This window comes from Pangasianodon hypophthalmus, chromosome 12 (genome assembly GCF_027358585.1).
Source record: "Pangasianodon hypophthalmus isolate fPanHyp1 chromosome 12, fPanHyp1.pri, whole genome shotgun sequence".
In the NCBI taxonomy this organism is placed as follows: domain Eukaryota; kingdom Metazoa; phylum Chordata; class Actinopteri; order Siluriformes; family Pangasiidae; genus Pangasianodon; species Pangasianodon hypophthalmus.
The window spans coordinates 4097729-4121129 of NC_069721.1; the positions used below are offsets into that span (position 1 = coordinate 4097729).

General features: G+C 38.4%; 1 long non-coding RNA gene across 1 annotated transcript in view; it reads left to right on the forward strand.

The window, feature by feature from the left end:
• The first annotated feature begins 639 nt into the window (after window positions 1–639).
• LOC113527449 (uncharacterized) overlaps window positions 640–23401 on the forward strand; it is a 79102-nt gene continuing 56340 nt past the window's right edge. The window contains exons 1-2 of the long non-coding RNA XR_008302981.1: window positions 640–945; window positions 21880–21935. This is a non-coding gene — a long non-coding RNA (uncharacterized LOC113527449). The remainder of the gene's footprint in view (window positions 946–21879; window positions 21936–23401) is intronic.

A 23401-nucleotide genomic window follows, 5' to 3' on the forward strand; every position in this document is an offset into this window, starting at 1 on the left:
CAGAAAAATGTTTTTAAAAATACAGTCTACATATTTTTTCAGTCACGTAAGAGTGATTTATAAGGATTATAAAGGAAATTAACACTTATGTTATAATGACCCATTGACATACATATCAGAAAACAAGCTTTTTTTCATCTTATGACGTGATCGTGCTGAGTGGGCGGAGCTTAAAGTAGCTAAATGTCAGATCTCAAATCTCAAGAAAACAGAGAAATAACTTGTTCTTCATTTTATTTCACGTTAACTGTTAAACAATGCAGTTCTTTTTGCTTCGTATTTAACCATGTTACTGAATTAAATACAATAAAGGAAAAAAAGGGGAAATAAACATTTGTCTTCTGTTGAGTTTTGATATTTTTAAGCTACAGTTTATCCAAAAGTCTGAAAAGTGATTGACGTGACAGAAATGGGCGTTTCTTCCTGCAGTGTTTTGTGAACATGGGTAGTTAATAGCACGCTGAAACTTTCCCCTGGTGTTTCCTGCAGAGAGTAGAGGTGAATGCAGTAAGACCTACATTTCCCGTCATGCTCCGGCTCCTGCTGCGCGCTGCTATTGGCTGCGCTCCGCTCAGTGGGCGGGGCTCGGGGTGAGTTTGGGAGCGCGCGTCTCCGCAGTTGACTCACAGTTGGCTGAACTGGAGGAAGGGGAGGTGAGCGCGAGCGCGAGCGCGGATTTAGTGCTGATTTTTCAGCGTGGAGTTTGTGAACTTGTGCTGCTCTTTGCATTGCACTGCTTCAGCCTTGGATATGCATGTGTGTGAGATGTAAAGGAGGAAACAGAGGCTGCTGTCATGCTGAAGCTGCAGTGGGAGTGCAGTTTGGCGTTGATTTCCAGGCGCACTGGTGATGAGCTCAGGAAAGAAACCTGAGCCAGGGCATGAGACCACAGCTCAGTGATGTGCTTCACTCTGAAGCGAGGAGAGAGCAGTTTGTCCTGACCAGGTATGAGCTTGTTTTATTAATTAATCCCTTCTGCAAACATTTACAGCATGAGCCTGAGGCTAGAGCAAAACTCTTTAAAAAGTTTGTAAACTGCACTGTTTCTTTTCCACTGGTGCACTTTAAAAGGCTTCAAGGCACAAGTTCCTCATCCTGTCCAGCACATGTGGTGAGGTTCTTGCTCTAACAAACTCATTTCATCTCAGGAAGAGTTGGTAAAGAGCTGATGAGTTGAATCAGGTGTGTGAAAGCAGAGAAAACACTAAACTGTACAGGACAGGGGCTTCTCTAGGACCAGGCTTGGGAACATGTGCCTTATTTATAGTGCTGTGCTTGTGCCTATGGCAGAACCCACAGAACCTTACGACAACATGTTTTCATATCAGAAAGGGTTCCAAGCAGAACCTTATCAGAACTTTTATCCAATGCACCTTTAAAGAGCCCTTGCAGGATTTAAAGCCACTTACAGTGCGTAACCGGACCTCAGGGTCACTGTGTTGAAGTTCGGGACTCCACCTGTGGGGCTGCACACCTGATCCAACCAGTCAGCTCATCATCAGGCCTGTTTCTGAGGAGTGCAGTGAAGGTGAATGCAAGGTTATTGGCACTGTTTCGGCACAGTGAAAGCACAGGTGCACCTTTTTTTAAAGAATGTACTGGTATATTTAGGCACCTTCAAGTTGTTTTATTGCCTCTGCTATAGATAAAGCACTTCTTGTTGTACCAATTCCTCTCTGTAAAACTGCATCCTTTTATATGCAACTGCAAATACATTTAACTACACGAATACATAGAGTTTCAAAGTCAACACAAGAACATCCGTGACATTTAGTTGACTGGGCATGGCCATGCCCCCAAACAACTGTCATCTCAAAGACATCCAAACTGACCAAATTTTCCTGACAATAATTTTGTTCTTTTCTTTTCTTTCTTTTTAAATCAGCATTTTCAGATGCACTTGGAAACATCTTCTTATTTCTGAGTATTAAAGTTAGATAAGTATTCAGTTGAATATAACCATTAATATTAATACCAACTACAAATTATTATTTAAATTAAATAGTGCATAATATTAGGAACTGATAATTTAATAGGCAAGTAATTGACTTTAATGATGTTTGTTGGTCTGATTTATTTTGGACTTTAAATATGTTGTTTCTACATCCTTTGATTAGTGAATGATAACTGTACTTCATTTAGTAAATGGAGGCTGTAGAACAGAGGAGAGCTACAACATGCAACTCAGCACACACTTCAGGGACTCTTTACACCCCACTTCTGTTCTGCCAGTAGAGGGCGATGCAGGGCTGCTCTTCATGTATATGCTTTTGTAGACTTTTTGACCTTTGTCCACCCCACCTAGGAGCCGAAATCACTTTGTCTATTAATGCCTGCGAGTAAGGGGAGACATCATATCATATATAAATACATAGAACAGAACACACGCTAGCTTCTGAACCATCTGATTCAGACCAGCTGTTTTCTGTCCGATCCATCTCTTCTGTAATTCTTTTATCTGAACGTCTTATTGAGCGTTAGTTAATCAGCACAAGTCAGCAATATGGTAAATCCTGCAGAAATATGGTATGTGTTATATTCAGGCTTGTTCTGCTTCTTGTTTGCTAAAGGAATCAGGTTGAGATGGGAGTTATTTTCATCACCATCTTTTAGCTATTGGTTAAAGCTGTTTTACTTTAGGGCACAATGTCTCAATCCTCAGAGTTTGTTGAAGCTCAGCAGTATGCTTAGGGAATCTTTGGATGGTGTTTGTATGAGCAAATTCCTGCAAGTGCTGTACCATAAACCTTGAGATAGTATCTGTCATCATATCAGCTACACTGCCGTGCCTGGGGCAGATGCAAACTGCTGTTACTGTGGTAGATGTAACTTGGCGATATCAGTGTTTCCTGAGACACCGCTGGTTGTGTTGCCAGTAAAAGAGGAAGCATCAGCGCTAGCGATTCTGGACCATCCAAAGGCTTTAAGGCCAGAGTGTCTGTTTTGTGTGTTTTCTGTATTTTTCTATGTAAGTTTTGTAGACTGTGGAGTGATTTAGGGATTGCTATAAGACAGAGGGGGTGGCACAGTGGTGCAGCTTGGGTTGAAGTGTGGGTGGAGTTTTCTATGTTTTTCCTGTGTCTGTGTATGGGTTTCTTCTGGGTTCTCCACCTCCTAAATTGCCACTGTGTGTGAATGAGTGTGTGAATGAGTGTGTGAATGAGTGTGTGAATGAGTGTGTGAATGAGTGTGTGAATGAGTGTGTGAATGAGTGTGTGCTCATGGTGCCCTGTGATGGAGTGGCGTCACATCCAGGGTGTATTCTTGCCTCATGCCCAGTGTTTCTAAGATTGTCGTGACCCTGACTGAAGATAAATGAATTAATATAAGACAAAGGCTCATCCCTAGATTATAAGTAGACTTTATTATGCTAGTAGTCTATTTGTAGACATGCACATATCACACTCAGGACACACACTGTGACTTGACATTCCATATGATACATAGTGCTCCAGGTTGATGGGATGGGATTGAATGTTTCCAGTGCAAATAAAGGGTTAAACAACTCAGATATTAAAGTAAACAAGCCCTTACTATAGCAGAATTCTACCATCCTACAACCACCACTAATCTCACATTCTAACACAAACAAATGACTATTTTAAAGAAAGGTTTACCCTAAACATACTTACAACAATATGGTGTTGTGCCTTGGCATAACCTGTATATTCTTGGGTGATTTATGAATTTAATTTAATAAGATGTACTGTACAAAGGGAATTATTCACTGACATACATTAAAGGCTTGTTAGTGACGTTGAGCAGATGTTGATGCAGCTGTACATAGATGGGGCTTTAGGGGATTCTGTTTTTGGCTCTTTGCTGCCAGCTGGTGGTCAGATGCTCTGTGCTGCTGCTTTTGATTCTGAAGAAAGAAAGAACTTGTCTGTGATTGTTGCCGTTAGTTGCAGTCAGAGCATTTCAGTGCAATTTGTGTGACTGGTGAATGTCATGCTGTGATTCGAAATACTGCACACAAAATACTTAATCAGGATTAAACCCAGACTTCCTGTGGTTCGCTGACTTGATGAGCGTTTCCGCGTAGTACCTAGAACTGCTTGATTGACAGTCGAGTGCAGAAGTGCAAGAATTTGCAACCCATTGGTTTTTTTATAAGCTACATAACATATGATCTAATGGATGTAAGGGCAAAGGGAATATTATATAAATAAAAACCTTATGTTTATTGCAAATAGGTGTTATAAACTTGCATCATATTTCTACCTAGTCTCCATTTTATTCAGTGCAGGTGTTCTCGCACTTGGTGTCTGGATTCCTCTAGAAAAACATTCAATTCAGTTCTAATTTATGTCGCACTTGTAAGGGTTTTTTTCTTTCTGATTTCATCCCACCTCCCAAAAACATGCTCGTAGGTGAATTTTCTGCACTAAATTGCCCCATGTGCAAATGAGTGTCACCCTAAAGCAGTGACTGAACATGAATAAATGACCATTTTTGTTTCTCCAACTCTTCAGCTGTCTTTTAACATAATAAATGGAAAACTCAGCTGCGGGAATTTACAGCCTTACTTAACACACCCATTCATATCACTATAATTCCCTGTCCATTATTCTGGCTACTTTATTTTCCCACATTTCATGCAAACATTAAAAAAAACCCTGAAATTCAGACCACTTTGGTGTGAAGGTCCTTCAGTGGTATTGTCCAAAAAAATAAGAAGGTCTACATGAGGAATGTAGATGAGATTGTTCCATTGTCCTTCACTTCAAAGTCCAGCTTCAACCTTGCCTTTTATCCTAACTCATTCACCCTCCTTTTCTTCTTTTTTGTATTGTGCAGTCTGTGTTCCCTATTGAGTCTGACAAGTGACTGTGTAAATGAATACACTATCACAGTATTATAGTACTATAATACCAAATAGCAGAATGTTCAATGACTCTTGACGCCTTGCACTTGACTTCTGAGGATTCATTTCATGATTAAATGACTTGTCACTTATAAATAAACACATTAGAGTTTATTAGAGAGATATTGTAGATATTAGTGAGACTATACACAATACATTTTTTTTCTTGATGTTATTTTGAAGTTTCTAGGTTTTTGCTAATACATTGTTTGTATATTTAGGTTGTGCAGCTGAGCTGCTGTATCAGTAAGAGTGTGTTATTCTTTGCTGCCATCTGCTGGCTCTTTCTGATTTTCACTTGGCTCACGCTAGTCTTTATGCTGAGGTTGCCACTGCCTGCCTGTGTAAGCAAGATCTACATAACCTTTCAGTCTTGTTGTACACATTTTACAGATATTTTGCACATGATCAATACTGGGTCGATATTACAGATGATAAGAATTAAAACTGATATAATGCCGTATTTCTGTTCCCCTGTTTTAGCCGGACTGTACTGTTAGCTCAATCCCGCGTCTCTGAGCCCACCAGAGTGGAACTTAACTTGAACTTAACTTAACTTGTCTCAAGTTAACTTGAGTCTTCTTGCTTTCTGCCAAGAACCCAAATTGGCACATTAAGTCTCAGTTGTAATACACATTAAGAACATGTGTTATGTCAGATGTGACTGTGTCTGTTGTCTGTTAATGGAAACTCAGACCACCGAAAACAGACCTTACAGAATTTACTTGTAGACTAAAAATGGATATTTCTTTAAAAATATATATTTCTAAAATACTTGACTTTAATAATTCACATCCATATCATATTCCCATAGCATTTAAAACTAGGTTACGGTTTAATTCACAGTGAGTCTTTTCTGTACAGTGAATTTCTAGCATTGTCTTAATAATAAAATTGTCTGATGTATAAAATTTTTTTTTTTTTTTTTGGAAAAACAGGATGGAACTGTTTGTAGGCCAGAGCAGAGACAGCATTTAATTACTCTTTTATATTTTTAAAATACATTTTATTTAATTTATTTAATTTAACTTTTTTAATATATTTTTTATACATCTGTATATATTATATATTTGGAATCGTTTTCCAAAAGATTCATAAGGGTAATGGGACGAGAGAGTGTTTCTTGTGATTTGGCCTACAGTCAGGTCTGTTTTGTGTTTTTCACTTCTTCTGAATATGTTGATGTCGGTTAATTAGTTTTATTCGGTGAGTTCAACACACCCTCTGACGTCATTTTCCACCTAATGAGATTTTCCATCTTGGAGTTTGTGAAAAATTGTTTTTTCATTACTCCTACTACAAATTTTGTCCAATCATCATCAAATTTATCATACGTCATCTTCAGAGTAAGCCAGAGTAAATTCAAAAAGGAATTTTGAATATTCCAAATGGTTTGTTTGTAAAGGGTCAGCAAATCTGACAGCAAAGCTGCCAAACAGGAAGTGAGGCTGTATCTCAGCAAAGACTTTGCGCACTGACACAAAACTTGGTAGGCACCTTCAGGATCATGACCTGAGGCTATGTAACAAATTTCATGCCAGCACCACCTACTGGTCAAAAGTTACAATAACGTGATAAAAATGCTTACATCTAATTGCCACTTTTGTTAGAACTTCACCACATTTTGTCCAATCTTCACCAGATTTGGCTCACATCATCTTGAGACCTGTCTGAACAAAAGAAATCAAAGAATATTGATATTCAAATCCGTTCTCCTGTAACATGCTGGCAACCCCAAAAAACCCCCCAAAACCCCCCCAAAAAACAAACAAGATGTGAAGGTGTATCTCAACAATCTATATATCATCACTAAACTGGATAACTGGATATGTATTTTTAGGACCATGCTCTGAATCTACCCACAAAGTTTTGTGACTGCACCACCTTGTGGTCAAGAACTGTAAGAACTGTCATTTTTTTCCTTATATCATTTAAAGAATTTGTGCTAAATTCACAGTTCTTTTTTCCTACGAATCCATGGAGTATGCTGAAGTGAACGCACACCAACATCTGAAATTTAAGTGTACTTCCTGTCAACCATCAAGGATTTTGTCAAAAACTGTTTTTTTTTTTTTGCTACTCTGCCTACAAATTATATTCGATCATCACCAAATTTGGCATACGTCATCTTAAGACCAACCTGGACAAAAATTATTGAAAGAATGTTGATATTCCAAATAGTTTGCCCATACTGAGCCAATAAATCTGACGGCGAAGCCACCAAACAGAAAGTGAGGCTGTATCTCAGCAATGACCTTGCACACTGACACAAATATTGGTAGGCATCTTCAGGACTATGCCCTAAGGCTATGCAGCAAATTTCATGACAGCGCCACTTACTGGTTGGTTACAATATCATGCCAAAAATGCTACCAACTAAGAGCCATTTTTGTTACTCCTCCAAATTTTGTCCAGTCTTAACCAAATTTGGCTCACATCATCTTGAGACCTGTCTAAACAGCTGTCTACTTCCATTCTAGCTGTTCAATGTGCTATTATACAGATAACACACAACAGACAGAGTTAAATATCAAATAGCATTTTTACTGAGCAATTTTCAATAAAAACCAAACACAATACAAGATAGGTATAAGTTTGGTGCAGATACTTGTGCAAAGTGGGGAAAAAAGTACCAGACTGATGAGAAAAAACATAAATATCTTAAATGTTTTTAAATTGCAAGAAAAAAATTATTAGGACAGAGCAGTAGCAATCATGACCACAGGTCAAAGTAGCAACAGACAACACCACAGGTCAGAGCAGTAGCAGCATCGGCAGCAGCAATGCCAACCTGCTACCCATCTAGACCTTTCCTCCTACAGACAGAGAATTCCACCAACATTTGTGGTTAAAACATACACATCATGAATGCGTATGTTGAATCCCTTTGTCTAAAGTTATGGCTCTGCTTTCCTGTGATTGCTTAGGCGACAGTTGTAGTGTGTCAGTGAATGTCTGGGTGCTTGGCCCCTGAAAAAGCTGCTTGCAGCTTTAATAATAATAATAATAATAATAATAATAGGAGGAGGAGAAGGATCTAACGTTAGACGGTGTAGTGAAAGTTTGAGGAAATATAATGAAGCTTTTGTTCATCTTTGTTTGAGTTACTTAATTCCAGTTGCACTTATTTCCTACTGAAAGCTGTAATCATGTTTTAATTGCCTCCATGGTGTTGTCTGCTTCTTCCACCTTTTTCTGACTTCAGTGTGGTCTGATTGCGACTGTGGGCATGACTCATGACAGGAATATGAAAAATTCTGGTTGGATATTCGCTTTTCATTTCCATAAAGTTGAGAAATCCTCTCACCTACTTCTCACCACTCTCGCTCCCACAGTCTCCTGCACAGGATTTTGCCCTGTCTCCATAGAAAATGAGTGGGAGACGGGACAAAAGGGAGCTCCCTCCATCAGTATAACCCTAAGATTATTTTCACCAACACACGTTTTAATAAAGACCAACATGTTTTTAAAACCATTTTTTCATTTTTATTTATTCATTTGTTGTTACTTTTCAATTTATAATTGAATGTTGTCAAACATCCACAAAACAACGTAGTTCCTGTTAGTACTTGCACTGTAACTGCTATAAACAGTTAACTGTACTCTCGTGAAGTTATTAAGACAAAAACGCAGCTTGTTTCTTACTGAGAAACTGCAAAGTGCAAACTTCTCTGTCCTGAAGCCTTTCCTGTGGTGCAAAACTCACTGACTGTTACAAAAGCTGACACTGAAGATTCCTTCCATAAATTTTAAATGAACATCTCTTACCAGAAAACTTCACCATAACAACAGTTAGACATTTTTTATTTGTTAAATACCATATTTGTAATCTGTTTATTGTTAATCGTAAATCATGTGGTGAGTCTGCTGTACCTGTCCCTGTGTAAGTTGTTACTGATAATGTATTAGAATGAGTGCATTAATATAAATCCGTGATAGAAATATAAACCTGTTATAGAAAATTAATCGACACCTTCTGACCAGTCAAAATCAAGAATTCAACAATGCTGTGGTGTAATGATGATGAGGAAGTAAACAATATGTTGTTGTTTTCTGTTCTAGGCCTACAGCATGTCTTTCAGTCATAGTGCTGCAGCAGGTTATCGGGTTAATTGGTGGTCATCACTGCACCCAGTTTGAATATGCCTGCTGTGTGAATGAGTTCGGCTTGCACATCCGTCCTGCATCCTCACTGCCGAAAAACATATCTTAGCATCTAAAAATATCTTGAATATTTGTCTTTATTAGATTGCTTTGAGAAAAAAAAAAGATTATTTAAGACTATTTCTAGATTTTGTTTTTTACTCATTTCAAGGTTGGCAGATAATGTAGCTTATTTCAAGCATTTATTTCTAAAGCAGAAGCAAAATTATGTGTCAACAGTGTAAGACAAGTTTAAGCTTGAAATTATTAAAATATCTAGAAACAGGCTTAATTGTGTTATAATAATCTCATAATGAGCAATATTAGAAAACTATTCCTTTATTTAAGATATCTTCTTGTGCTATACATCATTTTGTGCAGTGTTGTGTGTAATCAGGCTGAAGTGTATTAATGCTCTGCACTGTGGGAGCGTGAAACAGGGTGATAGTGGTGCGTTTGATAGGGCGCTCAGGTGCAGCATGCTGCTCATGTAATAGCAGACTTAGCCTGAAGCTATTTATGGTGCAAATAGCAATTTCATGTAATTGAAATGTAATTAACATTATGGTTGCTTCAGTTCATACTACACTTCTGCAGTTCAGTGATACACTGGGTACAGTATAGTTTACTGTAATATGTTACAGACTTTGCGCAGCTATGTCAGACTTTATAAGTGTGTAACAGCAACTAACCATGTTTTCCACCAGATGGCAGAAGTGTTCCATCAATAAAAATAAGTGAGAATGGTGTGGGTATGGAGCAATCCTAAACTCCGCAGTAACATCTGGATGCAGTATCATTTCATGTCGTAGTGAGTGGAGTGTGTCTGAGTGGAAACATTACAGGGAACAGATCTGAAAATCTCCCACATTGTGATCCTGATTGTAGTGTTTGGCAGCTCCCAGACTCGCAGTGAGGTGTGTCATCCTGGGGAATGTTCAGCACATATTAAATAAACTTGTTAGTAATCTTATACTAACAAGTACTCTTATTCCATGCTTTATTCAAAACTAATATATTTTGTTTAGTCAGTGTTTTATAAGTATACAATATTTAAACTGTTGGAAATAAATGAAATGAAATAAAATCAGCTCCTTGGTAGTATTGGTGTATGTGTTCCAGTGTTTGATGGTAGGGTGATGTGAATGATGTTTGTTATTGCATTTCATGCTTCATTGGATTGCTTGGCATTTTTCTTCCCTGTCTCAGTAAGGGGAAATTATACTTCATGTTTACTGTGCAAATGCTTTACAAGTTTACAAAAGTGTTTAAATGGTTACAGGTTAGGTTAGAATCAAACAGTAGTTGTAAACCTAGCATAAGCTATAATATCTATATGATGTTACATATTTGCTGTTTGATTGTGTTTAAATGATAACTTGTTCCTTATAAACATTTTCACAAGTTATCAGCAAATGAGTCCCATTCTCTGGATACAGTGAAACCACGGTCAGTGTGTGTGGGGCTCTACAGAGTTCAGGGCACTGTGGGACCAGTGCGCTGAGAAGACATAAGAGGTTTTTCAGTAAACACTACAGTGTAGTAGACTTGGCTTTAAACATGACCCTGTAGTACACTGTAGACCTGCGCTGAACTGCTCAGTACCGTACGATTGTGTAGAAACCAGAACTGTTCTGGCCACAAGATGGCAGGAGTGTTCCTTCCATAAAAATGTGTGTTACTGGAACAAGACCAGGAGTCCTATTCTATTTTATTCATTTCTATTACTTTTCTTTCCTCTCAGTCTGTCTGTCTGATTACTTTTATTATTATTATTATTATTATTATTATTATTATTATTATTACTAGTAGTAGTAGTAGTATTAAATAATTTTTCCCTGCATAAATCAATGGTCCATTTGCATTCAGTTCTGTCTAAAATCTCTTCCAGTGGTAATGTTTCATTGTTCAGTAACAATCTCATATTTCCTTATCTGTCTCCTATAAATCAGTGGCTGTTTTCACAGATAATTTTAAGGCTAATAATAGCTTCTAACTGGCTGATTTTGGAGAAACTCCTAACACAAATGGGCATATTAATATTAAGACTTGTATTTTTCTGTAATTCGCAAAGTTTTAGCACTAAAAACAGGTTCTAAACCTGAAAAAACCTGAGAAAAAGGGTAGTCAAAATGACTTACAAGTCTCTAAAGACCAAATCACAAACAGTCCCAAACAGCTGCTGCTGGTGATTAATGGTGCAATCAAGTTTGTGTGTTTGATATTGTTGATGTCAACGAGCTTTAAATATGTATTGTGTTGATTAATGATTGTGGATGAACTGCAAATATTATTAAACTGCATCAACCAATAAATGCCCTCTGCCACAATTCAGTTCCATCGTAGCCACTGATGAAGGCATTTTTCAGTATCTGAATATCAACAGTGATTGGCTGATGGAGAGGTTTTCACAGTAAATTCATCACATATTACATGTCATGTTACAATAAACAATAATAACAGTAATAAGAAATTGAAAGTTGTAGACTGACTACATGGAAACAACAACCAATGTCAGATGTTTGCATTTAAATTTTTTACAAACTACAAAGCCATGAAGGCACTGCAGTGCGGTCTGCTACATAAAGAGTGTGTGAATGAATCCTCTGATTATACAGTACATACAGATCCTACTATAAATACTATAATAAGGTATAGACTACGCTGACAATGTACCAAAAGCATGTTAGCCGTGTGAGGGTTTCGATGTTTTCATGTATAAAATCAGCATCATTTTTAATAACCTTGTGTAATGAGATTTTGCTGCACAAGCTGCTACGATGTTAGCCAATCACTGCGATATTCCCTCATGAAAGGGAATTCCCTAGTGAAAATGTCCTCTCGGCAGTTTTGTGACAAAGAGAAGGTTAGGAAGGAACTTTTTTAGTTTTAGTTAGGAACTTTTAGTGCCATGTAGGAGCATTCGTAGTGGTAAGATAATACACTCTATATATGTGGCCTGAAGAATCCTCAAAGAATTGTCGGCATTAAAATCCAATCATATCACACATTCTCCTTTTTCCTCCCAAAATGAGAAGCGAAACAGTCTGGTGACGGAAAGGAATGCCCAATAGCCAATATACTATCTGTAATTCAAATATTTTAGAGTAGTGTTGTGGGAGGGATATATATCTACACATATATCTACACACAGTTATACAGTGCACATACTGCAGGTCAAAGCTGCGGACTGCTAAATAGCCACTTTGAGCTAGATCCTTATCCTTCAAGTACAAGTACCTTGTTCTTCTCATGTAGAAGAAGCTCACATACATTACATTAAATCACAGGTTAGTGCTGCTCTGGACTTACATGCATCTAAATAATCTGTGAAGTGGACATAAAAGACAACACCCTGAAGACTGTGATGTGTAACCCCTGCTGCTTGTCCTGGTTCCCATGATATTGCTCTTGTATTAAATATACAGATCCAGGCTGAATGGAAGTACAGAAATAGAGTGTGTAAAAGTTACTTGGTTTATTTTAAACTCATGACTGTTTGCAAAAATCATCTGCACCTCTGACATTTTATTAAATCACCACAGGACATGTTAGCTTTCAGTATCCTAGATCAGGACTAGCAAAGTACGCAAGGTTTCACAAAAAAACAGGGCAGCAAGATATTTTAGACAAATATGTTTTAGACAAAAAGATCAACGATCTATGGGATCTATGTTCTGCAGACATGGCTCGGTCGTGGTATTTTCAACTTTATACATTTATTTCTCATTTTTCTACTCTGTAAAGAGAGACGAGTCCTGAAATTCCTCTCTCAGTGGATTAAGGCAGATTTGTGTGTGTGTGTGTGTGTGTTTCGGCATACTGTTCTCTCTAGGTTTAACTTGTACAGTATCCTTATTTGATACATAGGGATTTTGCCTGATGTGATTTTGTTAGCACGTTTCTAGCTGCATTGTGTTGTTTCTTGTATCCGTTTCAGTTCCCTGAATATCAGACATCCACATGCAGCCGGGGATTTCTTTCTTTTTTCCCCCCCCCGTTACCCTCTTCATTCCTCAGCAGCCATGAAAAGAGAAGGTCGGTATTAAATCTCCGTAATGGCTGCTCCAGCTTTAATAGGATTAAAATTCAGACAGGAGCGCGAGTCAGCCATGGCTGTTCCTGTCAGCTTAAGACCACCAAGGCTGATGCAGAATAATAATAATCATCATCATCATCATAATAATAGTAATAATAATAATAATAAACTGTTGTATTGATTAAAATGTTTTGTATAGACTGTAAACTGCTAAAAATGTTAACTGAAAAAACATACTGTACAATTCTGTCATATTTCTGTTACAAGGCCAGGAAACAAAAAAAATTTACATATTAAGAATGTGATATATCAGTTAAGATACTTCTTCAGGCAAATAAAAAAAAGTAAAATAATAATAATAATAATAATAATAATAATAATAATAATAATTACACACATTGTGTAATTCCATGTTGTATTCCATGACTCAGCAGATTTTTCTTTCTGGTCTATTTTGCTTTTGTTTCTTCAAGCCCAGTCCAACTGCATCCTAAACACCCTGAGCAAATCACACAGCTGCTTTCTTTCATCGCTACGGATTAAGCTGCGTCATGGAAACAGTGGCTCAAATGACAAGTAATATAAAGTCATTAAGTCCATCCATATCATGGCGAAATTTGTTTGCGGAGCATTGCTACCCCAATTCTAAACATTAAATGCTACATATTTGGATAGATTATTGATCTTGTAGATTGTATGTTAGCAATCAACAGCAACGAACATAAAACAAAAATACAACCAATAATAAATAAAATCATTAATAGAATAAATATGTCACAGGATGTATGGGAGAGTAGGTCCACATCTTTTCTATTCTAAGGCTATTTTAATTATAATGTATAATTGAACAATTATTGAAATTTCTGATATTTTTCAAAGCTCCAGGTGGTGCGAGATGTACAAGATCCATCTGTTGCACATTTATGAAATTTAATATATTAAATATGTAGTAACATGTAGCATATTTAATATATAAACACATGCTGTTTAGTCCCATGCTCATGCTGCAGTTTTAAAGAATTTTGTCATATTCCCAAAGGACTAGTGTGGATCGGGTGATTTGGTCATAGTATGGACTAACACTAACTCAGGCCGTAATCATCAGCCAAGACATGAGTTGGGTTTTTACCTTCTGTCTCTGCATTTTAGTTGAGCTATCATAGCTAGATCTGTCTGAATCTTGCTCTATACCTGAAACCACACCCTGTTCACCAGCTAGGGTTTTCCCCCTTTTCGTATATACTTTAAACACTTTTAGTGGCTTTTATGTTTCATATTCACAGTAAAGTAAACAATTCATTTCTACTGGTTCCTACCCTGACTAATAAAAGCTGAAGTATGTTTTTGTTGAATATAAGTAGTAGCGTTATTTGTGTCAGTAGAGGGATAAATAGTCAATCATAGTCATGTGATGTAGCAGGAGTGCATTCTCCTCTAAAGCTGCACAATCCCCACAATGCCTGACTCTTCAGGACCCACCCAGTCCTAAGACTGCTGCTAACTAAATAAACTCTGGCCAGTTTGTTATCTGCTGGTAAAGTTGGGAACTAACTGTCACCTTAGTATTTCATTTCCAGTGGCAACAGAGGATGAAAACACCTCACCTTCACCTCCCAGGCCCTTTCTAATGCTTCCTCTTGAATAAAGCTTTGATGCCTCAGTCTGCCTGGGCCTGGTGTGGGCTCCCTTGCATCCTGCCCAGTACTTGGTACGACTGGGGTGGGACTGGACTGTGAGATGGATGGTGGGAGTGCACTGCAGAGACCTGGAGCACCTGGTTCACTTGCCCCAGGGGAAATGCAGACCGGCAGTATCCTGGTCTCTCCGCGACCACAACAGACCTACATGGGACAGGTGGTCCTCTGCTAGCTGGGTTGTTATTTTTGTGGGAGAGCCTGATGCTCCTGCAGGTTCATAAGTGACAACGTAGTGCCCAGGTTTCAGCATCACCCTGCCAGGAGAAAACAGCAAACCCAGTTAAATTTAGCACTGTAACTTTAATTTTTGTGTCATGCCTATGGCACTTAAGGTGACAATTTAAAGAAAACACACGTATAGCTTTTTTCATGGTTGTTTAGTGGTGCTTGTAGACTCTGCCACACATACACACACATAGCGCACTACTTACTCTACAAACGGACAAAGGGGAAAAGCCCATGTAAATAATGGTTCAGGTGTGCTCCCTTAGCCCTTATCCATCCAGCTTGTCCCTAAATTCCTCTTCCTGATGCAGACCAACCCATGTTGAAGAGGTTGAACGTGGAGGCTCTTGAAAACCTTGGCAGATAATTTAGAAGATTCGCACTTCCATTATCCTCGCTGGAAAATTAGAACTCCAAAAACCATTGATACATGGCCGCCCCTCCTGCAGCCACCGTGTACCTGCGCTCACTCTACATAGCTCCCTGGCATTCCCAATAGTGGTGCCTTGTGATACGTTTAGCTAACTAAGTTTTTCCACTTACTATATGGTAACCACGAGAGTCATTAACAGTATTAATCAGTAGTATTAGTATTAGTGCATTAATGTGCACAATAAAGTTTTTACTTTCAACACGATTATGAAAACGTGAGTTAATTACTGGTGAGGATTACATGCTCGGAATACCTGCTCAATCTGTGAATACTTAAATAGTCTTTGAGACTTGATTTGCCAATTGCAACCAGTAGCAAAAGATTCTTTGGCGAGTTGCTTGCAATAATACAGTTGATACGGAATGTCTCTGTATCCCTAAACCCTCAAAAGTAAAAAAAAAAGAAAAAAAAAGGTGTACCTCTGATTTAACAAAATCAGAAACTTAGCTCAGAGAGGAAAATAAGAACCCTCCCTTTCTTTATACACCCTTTGGGGAAGCAACACCTCCTAATTGGGATGGATCATCATCATCATTATGTAAAGTAGGACCAAAAGAACAGTTTGAGATGGGTGGAGTGTTGGAAGCAGGGGACTGTAAGGGCAAGAAAAACAAACAATGAAAAGAACCACATAGAAATTTTCTTTCCATTTCTAAGAGTTCATTAAAACACACACACACACACACACACACACACACACACACACATACACACACTGCACAACTCAGCCTTCCTCCAAGGGAATAAAATGGAGGGTTTTGGCACCAGAGAATGAGCCTTTAAGTCTAATTGTAGTGGTGATGGAGAGAGAGAACAGATCGAAGTATAAGAGTGTAAGAGGCATGGCTCATTTTGACACACTAGTACCCATGACAACTGCCCTTCCCTAGGGACTGGTACCCCACTTTCAAACACCCACTAACTGAAGCACTTTTTCTAATACACATGCCAGAACTATCAACAACGTTAAGTATACAGTGCAGGCCATAAATATTTGGGCAGTGACACACTGGACCTAGCATTAAACAATCACTCTGAGGTTAAGGAAAAGCCCGGTTAAAGACCGTTTGCTTTATTTCATAAGTGTTTATATTTGAATTCAATGAACCACATAGAAAGCAAAAATTTTCATATGTACTTCCCCTAGTTCTGGGGACCAGAAGTTATTGGACTATTAGTTAATGCACAAGAAAGCTAAGGTCTAGAGATTCTCCTAGATGTCATATTTTTTATCTGATGTATTCTGTTGTTTTATCTGTGATAAAGGTTTGAGAGAAAAAATATATGGTATATGTTTTGTGAATCCATAAAATTAAGATCAACTGATACCATGGTGAATTCAAGAAAGATCAGAGAAAAAAAAAGAAAGGCTCATGATGGAAACATGGCCATGACTTGTGTGTGTTAAGCAGTGGGGCTGGCTGCCACTCGTGTACAGTACTGTGCAAATGTCCGAGCTAGGCTGTAGTTTTGTAGGCTTTTTGTTTTCCATGCCTGTTTTATGCCTACGCATAAGAGTTTGAGTAGAAAAATGACAAATTAAACCCGTAAGCACAACTCCAGTGTACCAGTAGCTGTAAATTTAAGATTTCTTGTTGTATTCTTCAGTTCCTGATAACACTTAAACCAATGGACCAAACATGTTAGCAACAATTTTTTGCACGGTATGAAAAATTAATGGTAAAACTGATGCTAATTATAAAACTCAAATTCAGACCTGCAAGTATTTGCATGTTGTTTGTCTTTTAAAAGGAGTCTATCCAGTTCTAAAATGCTTGTAACATTTCAGATGGAAATTACTGAGGGTGATTTTATTATCAGTAATTATCGTGTTAACTGTGCCGCACTGTGCCAAAAGTTACGACATGCACACATTGGGGAACTGAGCATTTTTTAATGCTTTGAAGGAACACTAAAAGGTTATTTCATGGGTACTCGTGTGTGTGTGTGTGTGTGTGTGTGTGTGTGTGTGTGTGTGCTGGTGGTGGTGGTGGTGTTGCTGGATCAGATCATTTTAGAGAACGCATGCTGATTGAGGCCAAATTACCCAGCATGCCCTAGCACTAATGATACCTCCAGAATGGCCTTTGCTGGCCAAGAGGGTAGAGCCTCTAAAACATCTCTCTCTCTCTCTCTGTCTCTGTCTCTGTCTCTCTGTTTGTGTGTTTGTGTGTGTGTGTGTGTGTGTGTGTGTGTGTGTGTATGTATGCACCTGTACTCTGGGATTGTTTGTGATTGCAATATTGTAAATATTAAAGTCCGTTGCATTTTTATTAGACAAATTACATTCCATCTTTTTTTGATGCGCATGAGGTTATATTTTACATCACAGTAGGATGGAACATGCACACACACACGCACACGCACACAAATAAACAAATGATTTTGTTGAACTTTTCTCATGAACCCCATGGTGCTTGGCTCTTCTTACAGTCCACAAATCTTTCCTGGTGAAATACAAGTTGGGAAGAAAATGTTTCATATAACCCATTTAGTGTGCTTAGTTTTGCACTTTAACACATAGTATAAGATTCTCTATCTTTTTCTGTCTTTAAAAACAATGCACAAAGGTGTGTATTAAGACACCTGTCTACACCAAAGCTGGAAATCCCCTTCAAATGACTTCACATCATTTCCATTGAGTGTCTGACGCAACGAGGTGCCACACACACCTACAACCAATGTTGCATTCATGCCTTCATCAGTTCGTTCTTTCATGGAGCCCAATAAAAGCACAAAAGACAATCAATATGAATTATGATCCACACCTAGCAGTGGGATGCTAACTCGTTCTTTTTGTCCACCATGATATGTTTATTTATCACACCTTGAATGGCGGGGTGTCAGACAGGAGCGAAAGTGGTGGGGGATTTTTCAGGACAAAAGAATGTTCTCAGCCCACTCATGGAGAAGATAAATTGCTGTTTATGTTTCAGGTTAGTCTGACAGAAATAATGTAGCAGTGTTTATGGTTTGGCAATTGGAGCCAGACACATCAGGGCGCTGAACGTTATTGAAGGTCATATCAGGACAGGAGATATTTTCAGCTAGTTTTAGTTGGCATGAGTCAGTTCCGCTCTGAAGTTTTGTATGTGTAATTACCTATGGCATTATCACAGGAGCAGGTAACAACGAGGAGTGATATACAGAAGTTAGGACTTAACAGTGCAGAAGTGCTATGGCTAATTCTGTTCTTGTGTAGCCAAGACTCAGTAATGAATAATGAAGCTGGCCAGAATGGAGTCCAGATCTGCTCAAGCTTCTTTTCCTGTTGCTTGTCCCTGAAGACCTAAGAGTTTAGGAGTCAGGATCAATTGCTGGAAAGGAAATGATCCACAGTGGGACGGTAGCGCTGGACCTTCCTCTACCCCCTGAGTCTCCCACCATGGCAGACACTAATGCACTCTTAGCTCTCCTCACATTACCCCTCGAACCTCAATCTCCTGGAGCTCCACAAGAAGTCCAAAAGAAGTTCTGCATCTCAGTTAATTTCTCCTGTCTTTGGCAATGCTAGATATTTTCTTGAGATTAAAATTGTCAAAGCACTAGCTCGCTGTACCTCACTAACCCTGTTGATAATTGCATTTGAGGAAAACATGGTTCTTGTTTGATTTTGCGCCTCCTCTGTCTGTTTGTTAATTCAAACCATGGAGCTCAATCAGTGCTGGTGAATGAATACTGTGATAAACAGCGGTTAAGGGTAGGTGGTATGGGGGAATGGAACATCTCACGCCTTTCTCTGGATGGGTCAGGATTCAAGAACATTATTGAATGCTTTGCTTTTTGTGACATGCAGATGACTGAGTGAGTTGGTAGCTCAAGGATTTGGGATGCATGCATTTGTAGTCCAAATTTAAAAGGATTAGGTTATCTGTTGTGACTTTTGTCTGGTTTGTCAAATCTTTTATCAGTAATAACATGCTAATGGGACACTTTCCCTCTGTCATGGTGTCAGTGTGAACTACAAATGAATATACATTGTATTATATACTGTTAAGTTGTTCAGACAGGATAACACTGGGAAGGATGCTGGATGCTAGAGTTGGTAGTTGTCCAAATCCAAAAGCTGAACACTGTGTTCTCTTTGATTGCTGGAGGGTTAATGGTCTAATGGTTCATGTGTCTGCCTTCTGGGTGAATCAGTGGAAATTGAGAGCAGCCAGTGCAAATTATTCAATTAGTTGCTCAGCAAGGCCTTGATTGCAAGGCGGGGTAAAGCGGAATGACAAATTCAGTCCTGTGTGTCAGCACTGACGATTTCTTCCAGGTAGCATTTGGCTTTGATTAACCCTTGTGTTTTACTATGTTTGATACATACCCTACATGATTTATGCCATCTCTTGGTTTTACAGCAGTGCGGTTGTAAGTACATTTTACACTTGTAAGTACATTCCTGGTAACATATCTCAATTATTAGCAATGTAAACAATATTTTGGGAAATGGACACCCAGAATTCCTTCCCTGATGGCAGGTGTGTGTGCGCAGTTACGAGAATAAGTAGTGAGATTAGGAATACGAAGGAGACTACAGTCAACTTTTTGGGTTAAAATTACAAGCTCTAACAGGACACTTATTTTATTTTCTTACTCTCAGGACAAAATGATCTGAATGACATCTCTGATTACACTGATGTAAATATGAGAAATGGAAAATCGAGCCAAACACATTATGTTTAATTCTGGAGAAATAATTTCATGTCCTCTTGACTCCAGGCAGATTGTTAGAGTTTAGGAGGAATGAGTTAAGGGGGAAAAGTCACTTTGAGGAGCACACAAGGGAAGTGTTACATTTTACAGGGAGGTGACACCAGTTCAGCGTTCAGCATGGAGGGGAAGTCGAAGTCCAGAGAAAGCGGTGACCTGAGTGAGAGCCATATTTACTTTGGAGCGCTTGTAAAGAAGTGCAGAGAGATAACGGATCTGTCTGTTTTCCTGTAAATGAATCGTTGACAGACGAAAAAGGAAACTGTCCTTTATCCTTCTGCCATCACAGAAGCACAAAAGAAACAAAAGATAAATGAGAATTTCCTCTTTCTATTCTTTCTATTTTTGAGCATCACTGGGATTCAGGTTGGTGTGAAAGATTAGACGCAGCTAGATGGAAAATTTGCTGTGTCAGAATCCATATTTACATCACACTGAGTATGCAATGGATGTAAAAAAAGATGATATGCAACGGATGACTTGCATTATAGATTTATAGATTATAGATTTACTTATAGATTTAGTATTTAAATGCATTGCAGTTTTAAGTAGCATATAATTAATTCATCTTCAGTAACCAGTAACTTTTGCTGATCAGAGTCGTGGTGGAGCCAGAGCCTCTTTCAGGAATACTAAGTGCGAGGCAGGAATACTCCCTGGATGGGACCCTTGTGATCCCATGATCCCATGATTTCCCACTACAGCCCCAGTCCTAGCTGAAGAGAAGCAGCCCCGAATGGTACTGCCACCACCATGCTTCACCATGGGTTTGGTGTACTTTGGGTGATAAGCTGACTTGGTTTGGGAGTTTCAGACGGGCTTGAATGCGTTTTTTTTTTTTTTTTTGTAAGAAAGGGCTTCTGTCTAGCCACCCTACCCCACCTACCCCATCGCCCAGACAAGTGAAGAATATGAGAGATATTTACACATGCAAGGAGTGACCAGTACATTCCAGATATTCCTGCAGCTCCGTTAATATTGCTGTAGGTCTCTTAGAAGCCTCCCTGATAAGTTTTAATTTTGTCCTTTTGTCAGCTTTGGAGGGATGTTGATGATGGCCTTGGATGGATGGATTGTTTGGGAAATTCTTTTGTATCCCTCTTCGATACCTTTTGACAATGGGATCCTGTACATGCTTTGTAAGCTCTTTGAGGACCTTGGCTTCAGCAGTTGGATAAAACTAAGAAGATGTCAAAAAAAATCCTACAGAGGCAGCTGATCTTTTTTCAGGGTTAATCAGAATCACTTCACCGATGACAATCAGTGAATTGCTTTTGAACATGAGTTTGAATGTGATTGCTTAATTCTGAGCAGTTACACAGGCCCCATTATAAAAGGGTGTGCACACTTATGCAAGCAGGCTATTGTACATTTTTTCTTTCTTTTATTATTTTTTGTACTGCTTTCTTTCTTTCTTTGCCTAAAACGTTTCTACTTGTTTTTGACTTGAGTTTTTTGGTTGCTATATATTGTTGGATATTTTTTTTTGTCCACAATAAACAGCAATTTTAACAGGGGTATGTAGACTTCTTATATCCACTGTATGTATGTGAGTGTATCTGATATTACTGCTAATTAACAGTCCCTTTCTGAGTAGGAGCGAGTGTGTTAGAGCAGGAAGAGCTCTTAAGTGTGCTGAACAAGGGTGCTCCACAACCAGGGTTGTTGGAATTCACTGCTGCTATAACGAAGTGAAAAGCTGTCAGGCCTTTCCAAGGTGTGCTTTGATTTATAATACTGAACAAATGGAAATTTTTTGTTTTTCCTACAGACTGCAGAAGATAATGAGGAAGCACAGTGTGCCATGTTGTCTGCCCTTTGGAGAGAGTGAGTAGATAACTTTAAGTTTGCTTTTTTGCACTTATGCATTTATTTAAAATCTTTGACAGATATTTTAAAGAAATAAAACATGCCATTTAGGGTTGTGATGATTTACCAGTATGTATGTAATAATGTAATACTGTGATGTAGAAATCTGAAATGATTAAGTTGTTAATGTGTAAGATTAAATTGTACGATTATCATACTGTAAACTTTTCTGTTCTCTCACTCTGGTCAACTTTATTGTTATTGTCACCAACCAAAAAAAACCGAAAGTATTTATATTAATGCAGCATTAATATGCAGTTTAATATAGTTAGTTTAGTTAATATACATTTATATTCAGTATATTGTTAGAACCGTTTATTCAAATGAGACAGAATCCAGGCCTAGTACAGAGCTGAGCTGTTCAGGAATGTGTTCATGGGCTCTATGCTGGTTCTCTGGCAGTCCTGGGCTTCGAGCTCACAACCGTCTGATCATCATTAGAAGTGCTCCCTCGCTCCTCTATCACTGCCCCCATACTGCCAAGAGCAAATGCAAATGAAAAGTCAGAAACAGTTTGAGTAAACAAGATTACTCAGGGTTATTTATGGCAGAAGGCTTTGTGAGGTAAAAATGTAGAGTTAGTGCGAAAATTTTGCTCCCTTGCAAAAATGTTATTGCAAAAAGGTCAGATTACAGCCGTCCAGAAGATGCTGTTTTAAAGCCACGGAAAAAAAATGCTGAATAGCAACTAAGGATATGTTGAGTTATTGGCAAGCTGCTGTGTTTTACTGGAAATACGTGTGCCTGTGTGTGTGTGTGTGTGTGTGTGTGTGTGTGTGTGTGAGAGAGAGAGAGAGAGAGAGAGAGAGAGATCAAATTTGTGGTATATGACTTACGGTTGGTTGTTGCAGGTGAGGGCATGACACAAGAGAAAACCTCAAAGACCTTCACCATACACACACACACACACACGCGTACATGCATAAACACACAAACAGTATCATGCAAAACATGAATTTCATAAATGCACCTGTAGTCCAGATTAAGCCACTGTGCTCAACACTGATTCAGTTTTGAAGAGTATTTTCATAATGTAGTGCTTTATGTCTGTGCTTTTCTACTAAGCTAAGAGTGAATTACAATTTACAATAATATATATAAACGTATGTGTGTGTATGTATATATGTCTATATCTATCTATCTATATATAGATAGACATAAATAACTAATTTTGTGATGTTGTGATTTATACCACTTTAGCAGTGGTTCTCAACGTGAGGTCCATGTGGATCCTCATGAGTCTGTACAACATAGCCAGACTGTTTTTTTTTTTTTTTTTTTTTTTTTGGTCTTCCCAACCCACCAAAGTTATTATAGTTTATAGTTGTTATATTTATTGAGCTCTTACGATAGTTAATAGTTATTATCCTATTTGACTGGGAACTTGAATTGAATGGGTTTAATCCCAACCTCAATAACTCTAA